This window comes from Trichosurus vulpecula, chromosome 1 (assembly GCF_011100635.1).
Source record: "Trichosurus vulpecula isolate mTriVul1 chromosome 1, mTriVul1.pri, whole genome shotgun sequence".
In the NCBI taxonomy this organism is placed as follows: Eukaryota; Metazoa; Chordata; class Mammalia; order Diprotodontia; family Phalangeridae; genus Trichosurus; species Trichosurus vulpecula.
The window spans coordinates 471,293,517-471,311,085 of NC_050573.1; the positions used below are offsets into that span (position 1 = coordinate 471,293,517).

Genomic DNA, 17,569 nt, shown 5'->3' on the forward strand with positions numbered 1-17,569 from the left:
GCTAGTGCTCTCCCAGCCACAGCACATCATGTCCCAGATTCAGCAGATGACAAGGTGGTGGGGCAGATCATACCTATGTGGTCTGAGCAAGTTGGTCTAGGTGACCTGTTAGGCTCCTTCTGATTCTAAATCTCTGATCATAAAAAGTCACTTCAACTCTCTAGATGTCAGTGTCCTCACTTGGAAAATTAGAAGGTTGGACCAAAATGAACTTTAAGATCCCCTTCCAGCTCTAAATCCTATGACCCCAGAAACCATGATTCTCTTTTGGAGATTGGAAGAATAACAAAATTCTGACATTCTATGATTTCAGTTTTGTATGCCTTTTCATTACTCATTTTGCAAATTAGTGAAATTAAAATAGAATTTGTTATCTAGTACTGTGCATGAGATATTAGAAATTTCACAAGATTATTGTTCATTCATTGTGATGTAAAAAGATAGATTGCTTAAATTATAACTAGCCAAGACTCGGGCTTGCTTTTCTCTTTACCCTCTCTCACTTATTAAATTGTCATTTGTACATACGAGATGAAACTTGTTGAATATGGAGAGTGAGAGAAAGTAGCAGGATTAGACCTAGGTAATGAGCCTGGCTGACTGGGGGAATGGTGATGCCCTGAACAGTAATGGCGGGGGGAAGATGAAGGATGTGAAGTTTAGGGTTGCGGTGGAATTTCAGTTAGGTTAAAAGCTCTATGGTTCAATCAATTATCCTAAACTGCCTAGTGTGTAACCCAGAAACACTTGTTGATTGATTGATTATGACAATGAATAATTCATTAGTGAGATATAAGGTTTATCACTCTTGCTTGGCTGCACTTCTGTACTCTTAAGAGAGAGATTCACAAAACTTCCAAGTGACTGAGAGAAGAAGATACTTTCAGTGGAAACAGCACATTTATGTTGGCCTAATTTTCCCGTTAAGTTTAGTGGGAAATGAAAGCAAATATAAACAAGGGGAGTACGAAGAGAGCTTTTTTTAATAGAAAGGAAGTGCTTGGAAATAACCAATCTCCAAAATCCCCACCATGATAGATGGTATGTTAGAATTTCAGTTGTTAGTTCACAGTTTTGCTCTGCCCTAAATGGCATCACTTTAAGTTTATACTGGACCTTTTTCAGTTAAGTGTGTTACAATATTTAAAACCACTAGTAGAAAATATTACAGTTATTACACTTTATAGCTGATTGTCTTTAGATAATCAGAAGAAATACAACAGATTTTTTGCATACTTACCACCCCTTGCTTTCTATGGGGCTAACTTGTGTTTTACCTCTCCCATGGGCTTGTTACAAAAAGAAAATAATGTGATTAGTCTTAAGTACCTTCCAAAGAGGTAAAAACTAAACCAGAACATTTCACATTCAGGATCATTTTACACAGATACCTGGGTCCTGGCCACCATTGTGGAATTTAAGGGTGCAAAGAAATTTACAAAAGAAATTCACAAAAAGCATTCAACTCAAAGGTCTTTGCTGGACCAGAGAAGATATGACCTTCACTTTACAAGACTTTACTTCATATAGATTAAGTTTAGCTAGTCACATAGTTTAGCATTCTTCTCATCATCTTCATCTGATACTATTGTTCTTTCAGTACAACAGCAAAAATTGAAGGAAGAGGGTGTTTAGAGAAAAAACACACATACATCTTTTCTTGGTCTGACTGACAAAGCATTTTGCCCTTTGGAACAGATATTTTCAGTCAGATGAGTTTCAAGGAAATGTTTTTGTTTTGTTTTTAAATCTCATTCCACATGGTTTGACTTTTGTTTGTTTTCCTGTCACCCTTCTAGAATTACCCTTGGCATCTTTCCTAATCAGCAACATTAGGAGCTCCCTGGGCCACAGTGGAATGTAGACCTGCAAGTCAGTTGAGGTTAGTCTGGCCACCAGCAGCCATGTTAGGATTTCCTCAATGACACTCAGCTTAGATCGGTCCAGTGCCAAGCATTCAAAAATAACCACAAGACTCCTCATTCTGCTTTCCTTTTGTAGTGACTTTCTAGTCTTTCTTTTCCTTTTTAAGAGATTTTGAAGATCAGATGTCTAGTTTCAGCCCCATAATTGTCCTGTTTCTTTGGCACAGCAGCAAGAGAATTTTTGTCAAGATACAAGTGAGATTTTTCTAGAGTTTTCTCAATTTCTAAGGACAACATTTGTCATAAAATGGAGGCCAGACCTAGAAAAGTTTACATGATTAATCAGTATCCTCTCTCTCTCTCTTTTTTTTGTAGTGTTCCTACATACACAGGGGGGAAAATACCATTGCTTCCAACTTAGAGTCAGTTGAGAATGAACAATATATAAATGATTGAACTTATGCAATTCAAAACTCATTTAAGTGTTCCCTTCAAGAAACATTTATTAAGTATTTACTATGTGCATTGCTACATCAATCAACCAACCATCATTTATCAGGTAACTATTATGTGCTAGGTATTGTACTAGGTTCTGGGGAGACAATGACAAAAAATGAAACTGCTCCTAATAAGCTAGCATTACATTAGGGAAGAGAGCATCAGTTCAGAGAGGCCATACTGTCCAAAACCTTCATTTACTTGAGATCCAGAGAAATAAGTGACTTACCCAATTAATAACTAAGGCAGTATTTGAACTCAGCCCCCTTAATTTCAGAACCACTTTTTCCCCATGCATGTATGCTTACAAGTACATAGAAAATAAATACAAGGTAATGTGTTATGATTAAATTTTCAAGAGGAACAGAATTGGGAAACGTTTTCAATAAAAAACTACAACATACCATTTGAAAGTAACTGCATGTTGGCAATGTGAGGCCCCCTGGGCCTTAAAATGTATTTGAAAATTATATTCTGGTAAAGGTTGGTTGGTTGTTGCCCTTCATGCTTGAAGAGGACCAAAATGACTTCACTATGTTGGAGTCAAGGTACAGTGTGTCTGACAGTGGCTGATCAGACCAATAAGAGCTTGGAAGGATCTTATCACAGGTCAGGCACAAACAGTCTATATGAACATTTGGAGTGGAAATGTCTAAATCTGAGCATCTCATGTTTCTTTTGAGCTACTGCAATTCTGCTTTGCCCATTGGGCACAGCTCCTTCTTTGATGCAGGAATGCCATGCTGAGAGGTCCTGTGCCAGTGTCTCCAATGTCTCACAACAGATTCCAAAGTTCTTCAGAGAGACCTTGAAAATGTCTTTGTACAGCTTCTTCTGACCTCCAAGTGAGTGCTTACCTTGTGTGAGCTCTCCATAAAATAATCTTTTAGGAAAACATAGGTTTAACATTCGAACATGGCCAGCCTATCAGAGTTGTGCTCTCTGCAGTAGAGTTTGAATGCTTGGCAGTTCAGCTTAAGAAAGGAACTCATTGTCAAGTACCATAACTTGCCAGGTGATCTTCAGAATCTTCCTAAGACGATTCAAATGGAAGCGATTCAGTTTCCTGGCATGGCACTGGTATACCGTCCAGATTTCACAGGCACAAAATGAAGTCAGTACAATGGCTCTGTAGATCTTTAGGTTGGTAGGTAGTCTAATACTTCTTCTCTCCCACACTTTCCTTCAGAGCCTCCCAAATACAGAGATAGCTCTAGCAATGCACACATCAACCTCATCATAATGTGTACATCCCTAAAAAATATACCTCCAACGTAAGTGAACTTATCCACACCATACAAAATCTCTCCATTTGTTGTAACTAGTGGTTCCACATATGGATGGTGCAGTGCTGGCTGGTGGAGAACTTCTGTTTTCTTAATACTAACTGTCAGGCCAAAATTAACACAAGCAGCAGAGAATCAATTGATTCTCTGTTGATTTTTTTTGTTAAGAGCAAACAATTAAATTAGGACAGTGAATGCTTTCTTTTCAGCAAAACTAAAATACTGGAGTTGTCTGCAGTAAACATTTCCAGAACCTCCATCTCGAGGTATCTTAAAACTGAAGTTTCTCCTCCATGATTCCTTGAATATCTAGTGTTACAATCCAACTAACACCAACTCTGTGCATTTTCATTACCCTTTGGCAATAAATGCACATTCATGAATGCTTCAGGTATGATCGTGAATGAATGCAAAGCAAATATGCTACTCTGACACTGCCTTTCACTAGCTTAGGTTTGTGATTCAATAATTCTCTTAAAGCTAAAGCTTTGCCATGTTTCTGACACAGCTTCTAACATGAGGTGTGATCTAACCTTGATTATTCTATGATCATACCTAGCCTTGATTATGCTGTGATAACAATGGAGAGACAGGACCAATAAACCTTTAATATTTAATAAAAATAATTTTAATATTAGCCTGGAGAGATTCCCTAGGGTTTTTAAGGTCCACCAAAAGAAGTAATACACTGACACTAATTTCTTCCTTTGTTAGCCAACTGCTTTAGCCAGAATACTAATCCACCTCTCTGCCTATCTAGAAGATTGATTTCCATTCTCTAACTAATATTGCTGAATTTAGATTAAAGCAGTAAGTAATAGTCACTGAACCATCTTTCACTTTAGAACCTGGTTCAAAGAAGGAACCAGTCTTATTCCATAACTGTTTCTTGCATGTGAAATTCAGAGAAAGGAAGGAGATGCATGACCATGCTCATGATTTTCTCTTTATATTTGCTTGTGAGCAATAACCTTCTTAATTCTTCTCCTTCATCTCTAACTCTTAGCTGCAATTAACTTCTCTGACATGTTATAGTAAGTTGAAAGTAGAGTACCATGCATGGAAACATTATTTCAAGGTTGTTAATGGAATGGTTTATAATGTAATTTAAATCCCTGCTCTCTGTGTTTAAAATATAGGAAGCACTATATTGGACTGTCTTCTAGGAATAAAAATCAACAGAAACCTATTAATGCCTTTTATTTAAAACCCCAGCTTCCTATCTAATACTGACAGAAGAAACAACATAGTGCATTTCTGTCTATTATGCTGCGATGAAGGTAAGAGAAAATAGCACATATATCATTGTAATTGATTGTAAATGAAAATTGAAATGAACATGCTGTGCTTTTCATTGTTATGAATTCAATTCCACAGACATTTTTTAGGTATCTGACATGCTCAGAGAAATGTGTTAGGTGGTAGGTGTAGAATTTATAATAACAATCCACACGTATTATAGCACTATGGAGAACTCTCCCACAATAACCCTACGAGGTAGGTTATACAAATATTCTCATCTACCTATTACATAGGAGGTTCAAAGAAGCTATTATTGATGACGTTGTTAGCAAGTTTAAGTGACTTGGCCAAGGTTGCTCAGCTAATAAGTGGAGGAGTGAGGATTTGATTGGAGGGAGTGTAAGATAAGTAAGGGAGTGTAAGATAAAAAATTTTGAAAAAAAAAAGGGGGGGGCGATTACTTACACCTGGAAGGATCAGTCAGGCAGTCAATTAGTATTTATTAAGCACCACTATGTGTTAGGCACTGTGCTAAATTCTTTAATCTGGGCAATCCCTTATGAAGTAATTGGCACATAAATTGGGGCTTGAATTTAGGGCTTAGTTCAGTAGATTCAGTTGAGGGAAGGCTGTCATAGGGAGGGAATGGGCAAACTCCCTTCCTGGACACACTCTCCTTTCTGGAACTTCCTCATCTTGCTGTCTCTTGGTTCTCCTCCTACCTGCCTAACTGCTCCTACTCATTTGTCTTTGCTGTATTTTCATGTTATACCCACTGACTGTTGGTATCTTCCAAGGATCTGCCCAAAGCTCTCTTCTCTCTTCTTCTCTTTTCTTTCTCATACTCTCATGTGATAATCTTACTGATCAGCTCCCATGGGTTATCATCTCTATGCAAGTGACTCCCACATCTAGATAGACTAGTTTCTCCCCTAAGCTCTAGCCACAGTTCACAAACTCGCTTTAGGACATTTCAAACTGTTCCATAGGCATTTTAAATTCAATATATCCAAAACAAATCTCTCTCCCAAAACTTTCTTCCCCACAAAAAATTTCTCTCTTCTGAACTTCCCTATATTTGTGGAAGGTAATACCATCCTTCCAGTCACCCAAGTTCACAACCTCAGTAGTATCCTCAGCCTCTCTCTCTCTCACTCACCTCACATATCAAATCAAATACCAAATCTTGTTGTTTCTATCTGTCAAATACATCCCCTTCTTTCCATTCACATGGTCATCAACATAGCTCAGGCTCTCATCACCCCTCAGTTGGACTATTACAATAAAATTCTATTTGTTCACCCCACCAGAAACCTCTCTCCACTCTTGCCACACAACCACTACACAAATTATCCTCTACATAGTCATTGAAATAAATGGTTTTCCTAAAGCACAGGTCTTACCCATGTCCAACCCCTACTCAATAAATTACTCCAACAACTCCCCAAGTTGAAGCTCCTCTGTTTGGCATTCAAAGTCATGCACAACTAGGCCCCTTCCCACATTCCTGCTCTTACACGGCTCTACTCTGTACACTCTACCATCCAACAACACTGTCCTAGTTGCTGTTCCTTATACACAATGATCTGTCTCCTAAGTCCATGACTTTGCCCTATCTGTCCCCATGCTTGGAATGCTTTTTATGCCTCTTAAAATCTCTAGCTTCTTTCCAGACTCAGCTCATATAAGGCCTGCAGGAGACCTTTTCTGATCAACTTAGCTATTTCCTTCCCCTCTAACATCTCCTTCTATCTATATTGTCCATGTCTCGTATTTGCGTATATGTGTACATGTTATCTCCCCCGTTACAACATGGGTTTCTCGAGGATAAGGAATGTTTCACTTTTCTCCTTGTATCCCTAGAGCCTAGAGGAGTAAAAATACTTGTTGGTTGGTTGATTGTTCGGTGTCTTTGGCTGTGTCCAGTACCAAAACCTTCAGATAAATAGTGAAATGTAATTGTCCGAGTTTGTACGAAATATCCAGATATGAGTGTAATGGTTAGTGGTTGTTTTTTTTTTCCTCAGAGGATTCATCACCACAGAGTATCACAGATTCACAGAAACTCAGAATCTCAGATTGTAAGCAACCTGAGAAGGCATTCCATACTCTATTATCCAGCATCATTGTCCTCGTTGCCATTCCTCATACCCAACCCTGCATGAGAATTCCCTCTACAACATCCCAAATGAATATTCCTCCAACCTCTGCTCAAAGACTTATAATAAACAAGAAACTCACTATCTCACGAGGGAGTAGAGTTTATACTTAAATAGCTCTCACTGTTAAAAAGTTTTTCTTTATACTGAGCCAAAAGCTATCTTTCTGCAGCTTCAACTCTGCGCTCCTAGAAGAGAACTCCTCTGGGGCCAAACAGAAGGAATCTAATCTCTCTTCCACATGAGACATTTTCAAATACTTAAAGATAGTTCTTCTACCCTGCCCCTCCTCCATTAAGTCTTTTCCATTCTAGGTTAAATATCCTCAGCTACTTCTTTGGGACTTTGTAAGACATGCTTTCTTTCTAGTCCTCTCACCATCCTGGATATCTTCTTTTGAACGCACCGTAGCATGATTTGTTTATATATTTCCTCAAATGTGCCCAGAACCAAATACAATATTCTGACCATGACCTAATGAGAGCAGAGGAAGGAAAGAAAGAGACAAGCATTTATTAAGCATCTTCTTTGTGCCAGGTACTACATACTGAGTGCTTTACAAATATTGTTTTTTTAAATTCTCATAATAATTCTGGAGTCAGGTGTTATTGGTATCTTTATTTGACAGATGAGGAAATTGAGGAAGGCAGAGGTTAAGTGGCTTGCCTAGGGTCACACAGCTAATAAGTATCTGAGGTCAGATTTGAACTCAAGTCTGCCTGGCCCAGCACTCTATCCACTATACCACCTAGCTGCCTCTGACCCACTGCCAGAACATAGTGGGGCTATTACTTCCCTTCTTGTAGACACTGTTCATGCAGACTAAGGTAGCATTAGATTTCAGTATCCATGCCGATTAATCAATACATATTTGTCCAGTACCTACTATGTGCTTAGTATGTCACATTGTCATTTCAAATTAAATTTGCAGTCTACTAAATCTCCAGATTATTTCATACAAAGTCTTGTTTAGCCATGTCTCAGAACTATGTTTAAAAAGTGAATTTTTTGAACCCAAGTAGAGAGTTTTACATTTAATTTTCACCTTATTTTATTTGATTTTGGATCCTATCTTTTGCCCATCAATTTACTGTGTCTTTAAGCCTTGTGTCATTTGCAAATTAAATAAGCATTTCAGCTGCACCTTCACCTAAGTGACTATTAAAAATGTTAAACAGTGTAATACCAAGGAAAGATGTCTGGGGAAATGCACTAGAATGATTTTCCAAGTTGACAACAATCGATTAATTACTACTCTTTGGATCTAGGCATTGAATCATCTCCAAATCCTTGTAAGTGGACTACTATATATTATATATCATATTATACCTTTATCTTTTCCATAAGGATAGTATTAGAATTTTAATCAAATTCTGTGCTGAAATTTAATCATACTGTGCCTATAGCATTTCTCTGCTCTCTCTGGCTAGTTACTCTTCAGAAAAAAAAAAAGAATTGGGCTTATTTGACATAATTTTTTTCTTGATGAATTCATGCTGGCTTTCAATGATCTCCTCTCTCTTCCCATTCAGTAATCCACAAGCATAATTCCCTTTCCTACAGTTGTCTTTAGGCCCCTAACTTCTTTCTTATTTATCTTTTTTCTATTAGATTTATCTACATCTGAAAGGAGAATATGGAGGTACCCAACCAGTACAGTTTTGCTATCTATTTCTCCTTATAATTAAATTAACTTGACCTTCAAGTGGTTAAATGTTATTTCATTTAGTGCAAATATATTAAAGACTGATATTATTCATTATCTATGGTGCCTTTTAGCACCAGAATGTATTTTCTCTGCTTATCTCTTTAAATCAGGTCTAATTTTACTAATGCCTTTTTTGAGATCATGATTTCTGCCCTTGATTTATTTTTAAATTTACCTAAAGCACAATATATTCTGCTCCATTCCTTCATATCCATTCTGAAGACATCCTAATGAATAAATAGGAGAGATGGTCTGTTCCAGATGTACCAAACAAGTGATACCATCTTGATAATCACTTTCCCTCCAACCAGGTCTCTATGAGGCTGCACAGTTTCCAATACCCAAGAGACCTGGGAATAGCATCCCTAACCCTACCTGTTTCCATGATGATTTTAATGTACCAAACACTTTATGTCTCTGTGTGTTCATCCTTCCTTTATTTGGTTCAAATAAGAGTGAAGACATGAGATAACCACTCCCATCATCCCCTTCTCTAGATTTTATAATCTTTTTTTAGTACACTACATTTATCCAAAATAGTCACTGGAAATCGCCCTGTAACCTTTAAAAGGCCATTGATAGTGACTAAGCAATCCATCCTCCAGATCTATACCTATCAATTCATAAGATTTATAACAGGAAGGAATCTTAGAGGTCTTCTAGTCCAATTCATTCATTTCACTTATGAAGAATCCGAGGCCCATAAAGGCTTTTACCCATAAAGAGTAAAAGCCTTGCCCAAAGTCCCTGAGCCTGGTGACTTTAATTCATCAAGGGTAGCTAGGAAATCTTTTTTATAACACTACTTATTATATTACATATCTTAATCATATTTTTATAAATTTTTCAGTTCATAAAAAATTCTCTTTGGCAGATAAAAAAAGAAGCAAAATATAGGTTGAACAGTTCTGTCTTTTTTCCTATCTGTTCTCATTCATCTGTTTACCCTGAGAAGTAGGCATAGCCCTCCTTTGATCTTCCTTTTCCCTCTCACAGTTTTAAAAAGACTTTTTTGATATTATTTTCATCTCTTTTGTTTATTTCCTTCCTTTTTCCTTTCTCCTTTCCTTTCTTTTTTTTCTTGATTTTAATTTTGATCCATGTGGGGACCTACTGGGTGAAAACTCTTTCCACAGACACAGAATTGGAATTTAAAATCCAAGTAAAACTCAACTCTAGTTTCCTCTCACTGACCCTTTTCAGCCTCATTCTTCAATCTGCTGAAAAAGGGTCATAGTTCTGCTCATAACAACTGACTCAGCATGTACTTAAGACAGCATAAAACAAAACAAACATATAGACCACCAATAAGGTAGTAGTTTTTGTAGAATCAACAGCTACCTTAATTAATTTCACATATGAGCCTAATAAGTATTTTTACAGATATAGAATAGAGAAAAGATTTGATTTCATTAAATCAGTTTAGATTGGACTTTAAAGCTTCGTAAGACATAAGCCATGTTTTTTTGTCTTAGCTTTTGCTTTTTTGTTTTTTATTTGTGTGTGTATGTATGTTTGCAAAGCAGAATGCATTTTGTTTTGTTCTACATCCTTCATCAGAGTAGAGAACTCAATGTATGGAAATTCCCTCCCTGGATGCATCTTGACATCTCACCTGTAATTTATGAGATTCCTGAGACACCAAGAAGTAAAGTGATTAATCAGTGACCACATGTGTGTCCCAAGATACATCCATAGAGGGCTTCAGAGGCAGGACTCTTGAACCCAGATCTTTCTAACTCCCAGTTCAACTCTCTATCCACTATAACACACTGCCTTTATCAAAATAATTTTTATTCGTATTAATTGTTTGGGGGTGGGGAAGTGTTCAAGCAAGAGAGTGACTTACATATTTATGGAGAATTCCCGGGTCAGCATTCTGTCGGTGCTCAATAAATGTCAGATAATAACTCTGGAACTGAGATAAGATTTCGTAATGTTAAAACAAAACTTTTAAAGTAGCGTTTTTAAGTAAACAAGAAATCTCTAAAAATCATCACATCTCTTGTCAGTAGAAATTGTTCTGCACATATACTATCACAAATGTGCAAAGTGCTCCTGCATCCTTCTTCTGACAGGTCGATCTGAAGGTAATTTCAATTGCATTACAAGTTACAAAATCCTACAGATTGTTAGAAAAAATACGAAATGAATTATATCTATAAATAAGCATGATTCACTTACTCATTAAAATAGTATTTTCTTTTTCCTTTTCTTTTTTCTCTTTCATTCTTTCTTTCTCCTTGCCTTCCTTTCTTCTTTTCCCTCTGTCACTTTTCTCTCTTCTCTTCTTTCTTTCAGACTGGCTCTATCTATCTCAACTTTCCTTTCATTTCTTTTCTTCTCTTTTTTCTCTCCTTTTCTCTTTCTTCTTCCCTCCTTTCCTCTATATTCTTTCTTTCCTTGTTTTCTTTCTTCCTTTTCTTTTTTTCCTCTTTCTTCCTTTCCTTCTTTCACCATATTGGTCTCTAATTTAGTAAGGACATCCAATTACCTTAATACACTGCAGCTCAGATCTCCTGAGCTCAAGCATTCTACCAGACTCAGCCTCTCCAGTAGCAGGAATTATAGAGAAGTGCCACCACACCCCGCCAAGAGTAGTATTTTCCAAAGAAAGCAATATTAGAGATGAATTTCTTGGCATGTTCTAATAATCTCCAGTAATTCTTATCCTACTCTAGTAGATTTCATTTCTCTAAGAAAAGATACTTTACCAGCATCAGGCATTCCTAGCCTTTACCCTGTCCAGCTTAACAACCTCACCCTACTGGTTATATGAATCCACCCACTGGTCAGAAATACAGAGGACATGGGATTCAAAGTTTCCCTCAGCTCCCCCAGTCTGGGAGAGTGTGGGCTAGCTATCTAGTGAGTATGGGGATTATTATGAATTTACCAAATCAGAATCAGCTCTCACCTTCTCAGCTCTGGGAAACCTTGACTCTTCCTTAGTTTTATGTTTTAGTGAGCCTCCTCACAAGATTAAAGCAGAGGCATGACCATGCCATTCCTTTGCTCAAGGACTCTTTGCCTTTAGGACAAAATACAGACTTTTATTTAGCATTTAAATCCATCCACATGGCCATTAGGCATGGCCCTAAGTGATGCACCCAAGCTTATTACACGTCTCCCTTCAAAAACTCTAAACTACAGACAAACAGGCCTGCTTGCAGTTTTCCATACACAATATTCCATCTCCCATCACCAGGTCTTTGACACAGGCTGTCATCCATACCTGGAAGGCTTGACTTCTTCACCTACACCTCTTGGAAACTCCTGGATCTCTTTTAAATTTAGCTCCTTCAAAAAGTCTTTTTTGATTGCCCTGGTTATTAGTCTCCTTCTCCAAATCACTTTGTATTCATTCCATCTGTGTCCTGCAATATAACAGCAGCACGATGGAGTGTACACAGTGTGTCTTGAAGCTGGGAAGACATAGGCCTAAGTCCTACCTTGATATATCCTGGGCAAATCACTTAACCTTTCAGTTCTCTAGGCAACAATCTAAGACTATAAGTTGCAGAAAGGTCATTGCTATATGGAATGTCTTCATCCAAGAGTTCACTATTGCAAAAAACACATGCCCAGTCCCTTTCCTATTCCTATATCTATTTATCCATGAATAAGTTGTATCCTCTGAGTAGAATATAAGCTCTGCTTTTGCATCTCATATATCCAGCATGGTGCCCGACACATAGTAGGCCCTGATTGCTCATTAAGTGATTAATTGATTAACTGATGACAGAGTAATGGAATCTACTTTCCACCTAACAGACAAAATATATTCAACTATATTTCCTCTTGGCATAGAATCAATAAAGCAATAAGACAATACCTAATAGCAACAAAACAATGTACAATAAACCATCTGCCCCTGAGCTTCAGCATCAAAGTTTCCCCAGGAATTCAAAACACCCCTGAGGGGACAAAGGATTGCTCTTAACCTGATAGTTATAGGAAATTCACAATTCAGTTTACTTAGCCTGCATGGCTAAACCTCCTATAAATGTATAAAGATATACAGATAACAAAACAATTCTCACCTGATATTCAGCTCACCCATCCTCAGGCTAAGATTTAGGAATTCTAGACCTTGGACCCCTCTCAGTACAGGTCATAGATTCAGAATCTGGTGTGTGATGGAACTCCTGAAGTTCTAGGCAGTGCCTATCATTGTAGGGATCTCTGTCTCGTGCTATAGAGGAGAGGGATGAGCATTTAGCGGAAGGCCCTGGGAAGGGGCAGCAGCACTATTTTGCTCACTTGCCTTTGATCTTCAGACCCTTACACCAAGCCACCTCTTTCCTACAGTAAAGTCCTGTCATTTCCTGTTGTCATTTTCTCACTTGCCATATGAAACCCTAAAGTTGTGGAGGAAGAAAGAAACAGAAGCCTACTACATCCTATCTCTAGAATAACATGTGTAGTACTTTTCAAGTACATGGGCTGCACATGGATATCTATGAACATACATCATCATCATAAGGATGAGAATTTGGCAAATACACATGAGGGAACATTTCAACTACAAAGTACAATGCACATGTACGTGCTTCATGTATGAAATTATCACTATAATTAAATACAACAAACATTATTATATACAACCAACATAAAACATAGTTTAATACCATATTTTGGACATGGTGACCAAACATGTTGAAGCATTCTGTAGGTATAAATACATACCTACATATAGATATATAGATACATGTATATATACACTCATGCACACACATAGATCACAGCATACTTCCACAAAAAAGCAAAGAAGCAAAATCCAATGAAGAAGCACGTTGTATAGCAAATACACAGGGCATATACAATACATCATTGGCTGTACATTGCTTCTTTACTCCTGCTCACAAGGGAGTCCAACTAATTCTTCAATGGATGTTGTAGGGTTGTGGGGCCACTACTATTCCCTGAGATTTTTTCCATAGATAGGCAATTTGTCTAATCTTTCACTCACTTGACATAAGCCAGCTTTCCATAAATTCACTATCTTGTATGTGTATGTGTGTTCATGTCATGCACAAAAATACTCTTTTGACAGAACTCTAGAATATCTTGCCAGTGAGCTCATCATTATTCTACTGTTTCTTTCAGAAGTCTTTTGTAATGAGCTATACTCATAGCGTACTGAAATACTATAGACAGCAAGTCTCCATTCAGCCAGTCTTTCAAACTGGTTATGTGTCTCTATATCTTTTCCAAAGCATAAATCAACGGGCAAATGTAGTTCTCACCCAAACATTGGCATGTGTCGTGTAAGTTGAGCTTCCTTCCTGGTCGTGCACTCCAAGAGCCAAATGTTGATTTCACTGAAACATATTCTCAGGCCTCAGCTTGTTCCTCAGTGAGGAAGTGAAACCCTTGGGCTACAGGTCTCCTTGATAGTGCTAATGTATGATTCTGGACTTCTTGGTTCTTGCTAAGGCCAATACTTCTTAAATTATTTGCTTCATCAGAGTGAATTCTGACACAGAGAGATACTTCTTTCACAATATCTTTGCAGATCTCGAAGCTTTCTGGTTCCTTGTTGTATATGATTGTACACATTAGGTGAAATGTTCACTCAACACTGGGATGTGGTTTATCTACACATTGAAACAAAAAAATCAATGCACAGAAGCTTTAAAGGGTTGTTGGTACTTAATGTTCTCCAAGCATGTGCAGCATGAGTTGGCAGCACTTTCCTTGAATACATTGAGCATAAGTCTCACATGTCTTAAATGAATTTGCCGATACTTGATGCCAGTATTTCTTTCTCCAGCATGAGTATCTTTTCTTTACCTAAGTATCCAAAGTCATCATGTAGAGCTGACAAGTCAATAGATTAAAATGTCTTGGGCAACACCAACTATTTTCTAGTACCTGGGACTGGATCCATTGCACAGTTTCAGCTTCTGCCATTGTCTCAGCAGTGAAATGTCCTTTGTTTGAGAACCCCAAGGGATACTTATTGCTTCTTTATTTGTATCACTCCTTATATCTCTTCTTTATGTAGCTGCCACTAAGAATGGTCATCCAAAGACAACTGAGGCAAAGAAGAACTTGTTCAATGCAACAAAGTTCACAAACACTGATGGCACCCATTCTGATGGAAGACCTAGACTCTGCTACACTTTCATTTGATGAAAGTCTTTCTCTCTATATGTGATTACCTTCACTTCTCATCTTAACTTTGGACTCATGACCGCTGGAAAAAAAGCATCTACATCCACATTTTACTAGTACAAATCTATGAGAGGAGTGTCCATTCAAGATAAAGCTGGTCAAAGTGGAAGTCAATGCATCATAAACCCTACCTGTTAAAATTGAACTCTATATATAGTCTCAGAATTTGCCAATGGAAATTCACTTCAAATCTAATCAATTAATCGATAAACATTTATTAAGCACCTACTGTGTGCCAGGTCTTGTGCAGGGGATACAAAAATAAGCCAAAGACAGTCTCTGCTCTTGAGAAGTTCAGAAGCTAATGGGAGAAACAACATGCAAATAAAAACAAAATGACCTATATACAGGATAAATAGGAAATAATTAATGGAGAGAAGGCAGTACAATTAAGAGGGGTTGAAAAGGTTTCCTATAGGAAATGGGATTTTAGTCAAAACTTAAAGTAAGCTAAGGACTCCAATTTGTGTATTGGACAATAATTTTCAATTTCAGTAAGTCTGATACTAACAAATGCAATTAGTGGCTGGTAACTATATCTCTCTTGGCATGTAACTACACTAAAGCCTCCATAAATCAACACAATGAGCACACGCAAGGTAGTAGACCAAATCTTTAAAATCATCTTCACATTTCTCATCCTAATAATCTCCAAATGATGTCAAAGGAATCAAGCTACATTGTCTTTTCTTGTCCTTCTAGTGTTTGGGGGGTTTGGTTCTGTTGTTGTTCCTCGCAACCACTTACCCACAAGTGCGACAAGTCACCAAATAGTTAAACTCTAATAACAAGATAGTTTGTGGGGGGTGGATCTAATTGTTTTACTTAAGTTAATGCCTCAATAGCCATAGTATGCAGGACTTTTTTTAAAAAAGCACTACAGTGTCATACCTGATCCAGTGGCTCTATCACTTTACAATAGAAGCATTTTATACAGAGCCTAAAAAATCATCTATTGAAAAAGAAGAGAAAAACATTGTGCGATAATTACCTTTGGAGGTATTACATACATTTCCATTATGAATATATGATGTGAAGAATATTAGTGGTTCATCATAACTAAAAATTATAAGGCAGTTATTTCTAGGGATATAATGATAGTGATGTGAAGGTATTCAAAAAAATCTTAATTACCCTACATTAATTCAAATCAGCAAGCATTTTAGGTCCTATTGGGTATAGAGACAAAATTTGGGTAAGATATGGTCCCTGTTCTCAGGAAACTTACAATCTATTGGTATCATCATTTGGGAACTAGAGCAAGACACTCAATTCTTGTTAATTTTTCTAAGCCGACAAGAGGTAATCAGATGCCTTCTAAAGTTTTACACATGCTGTGTTTTCTCTCATTGCTGCAACAAGAAAAGCCATACTTTTAACCTGGCTCTTTTTGAAGAGGGAGACATCTTCATGGCCTCTCAAGTGACACTTGACACTGAAACTTCCAACAAATATGTGATTAAAAACTGCTTGGGACAAAGAGTGAACTTGGCAGTGGAGGAAAGCATCTGCTTGAGCCATAAGTTCTGTTTACCATTAAGACCCTATACTCTGAGAATCGCTGATAACACTGGTGGAGATGATTACACTTCACAGAACATTGAGATGTACCAGCTGCTAGTGCCTTTATTACCTGTAAGAGTTAGAAATTCAAGCCCCGCCTGGCACAATAGTTGGTTATTTTGTATAGAAATGGGACCCTTTCCTGCCAAAATTAACAATTCAAAATTGGAGCAAAGATGATATTTTGAAAATTGTTGGCCTCTGTGCAACATGTGGCCATTTAGGAGATGTTGACTTTGAGGTGAAAACCATTAATGAAAAGATTTCAAAAAAGATAATGGGAAGATTTCGAAGTATTGGTCAAGATTTGTAACTGAGGTTTTCATAAATGCATGTTCCTGCAGACCTAGATGTAAAAATCAAAATAGCCATGATTGAAGCCTGTTTTCTCTTGGACTTTATGTTTTTGAATATCTGGTTGGGCTGTAACAAGCAAGATGACAGAAATGGTAAAATATGCAGACCATATTTCAAAATCCCTTGGGCTCAACATTTAATTTCTGAAATGCTTGGATATCAGATTTCTTTCTTTTTTTAAAGAAAACATTAATTATAGCATCAGCTAAAATATAACTAAACAGAGTAAAAAAGTCTCCCTGCAAAAAATTATATATGTATTTATATGCATGTGTATGTATACATACTTTCATATACACATACGTACACACCTTACGTTTATATAGCACTTTATTTCCAGGTATCCAAATCGCTTTGGAGAAACTCCCTAACACCCAAGACATCTTGATAATGGCATGAGGGCCCAATGTGTTGAAGTTCACTATCATCCTCTTACATGCCTATGTGTCAGATCTTTCAACATCCAATTTAGTTTTTACCATCAAGTTCAGATAGAATGAAAGTACAAAAGCAAAGCCACAAAGAGAGTTAGTAGAGGAGTAAATCATTTACATTGGTACATTTCTATGTTGTTAACCAAAACCTTACAGTGAAAGAGAAAGTTTTCTAAATGGAAGGCTTCTCAAGTTCTCTTTGAAAAAAGGAAAGCTGCATAAAAAAAATCCTGTTTGCTCAACTATGGTTCCTCTTGATGTTCCCAAAAATCTTTCC

The 17,569-nt window shown here is 37.3% G+C and overlaps 1 pseudogene; it reads left to right on the top strand.

The window, feature by feature from the left end:
* Window positions 1-16,348: 16,348 nt before the first annotated feature.
* LOC118839993 overlaps window positions 16,349-17,569 on the top strand; it is a 41,047-nt pseudogene continuing 39,826 nt past the window's right edge.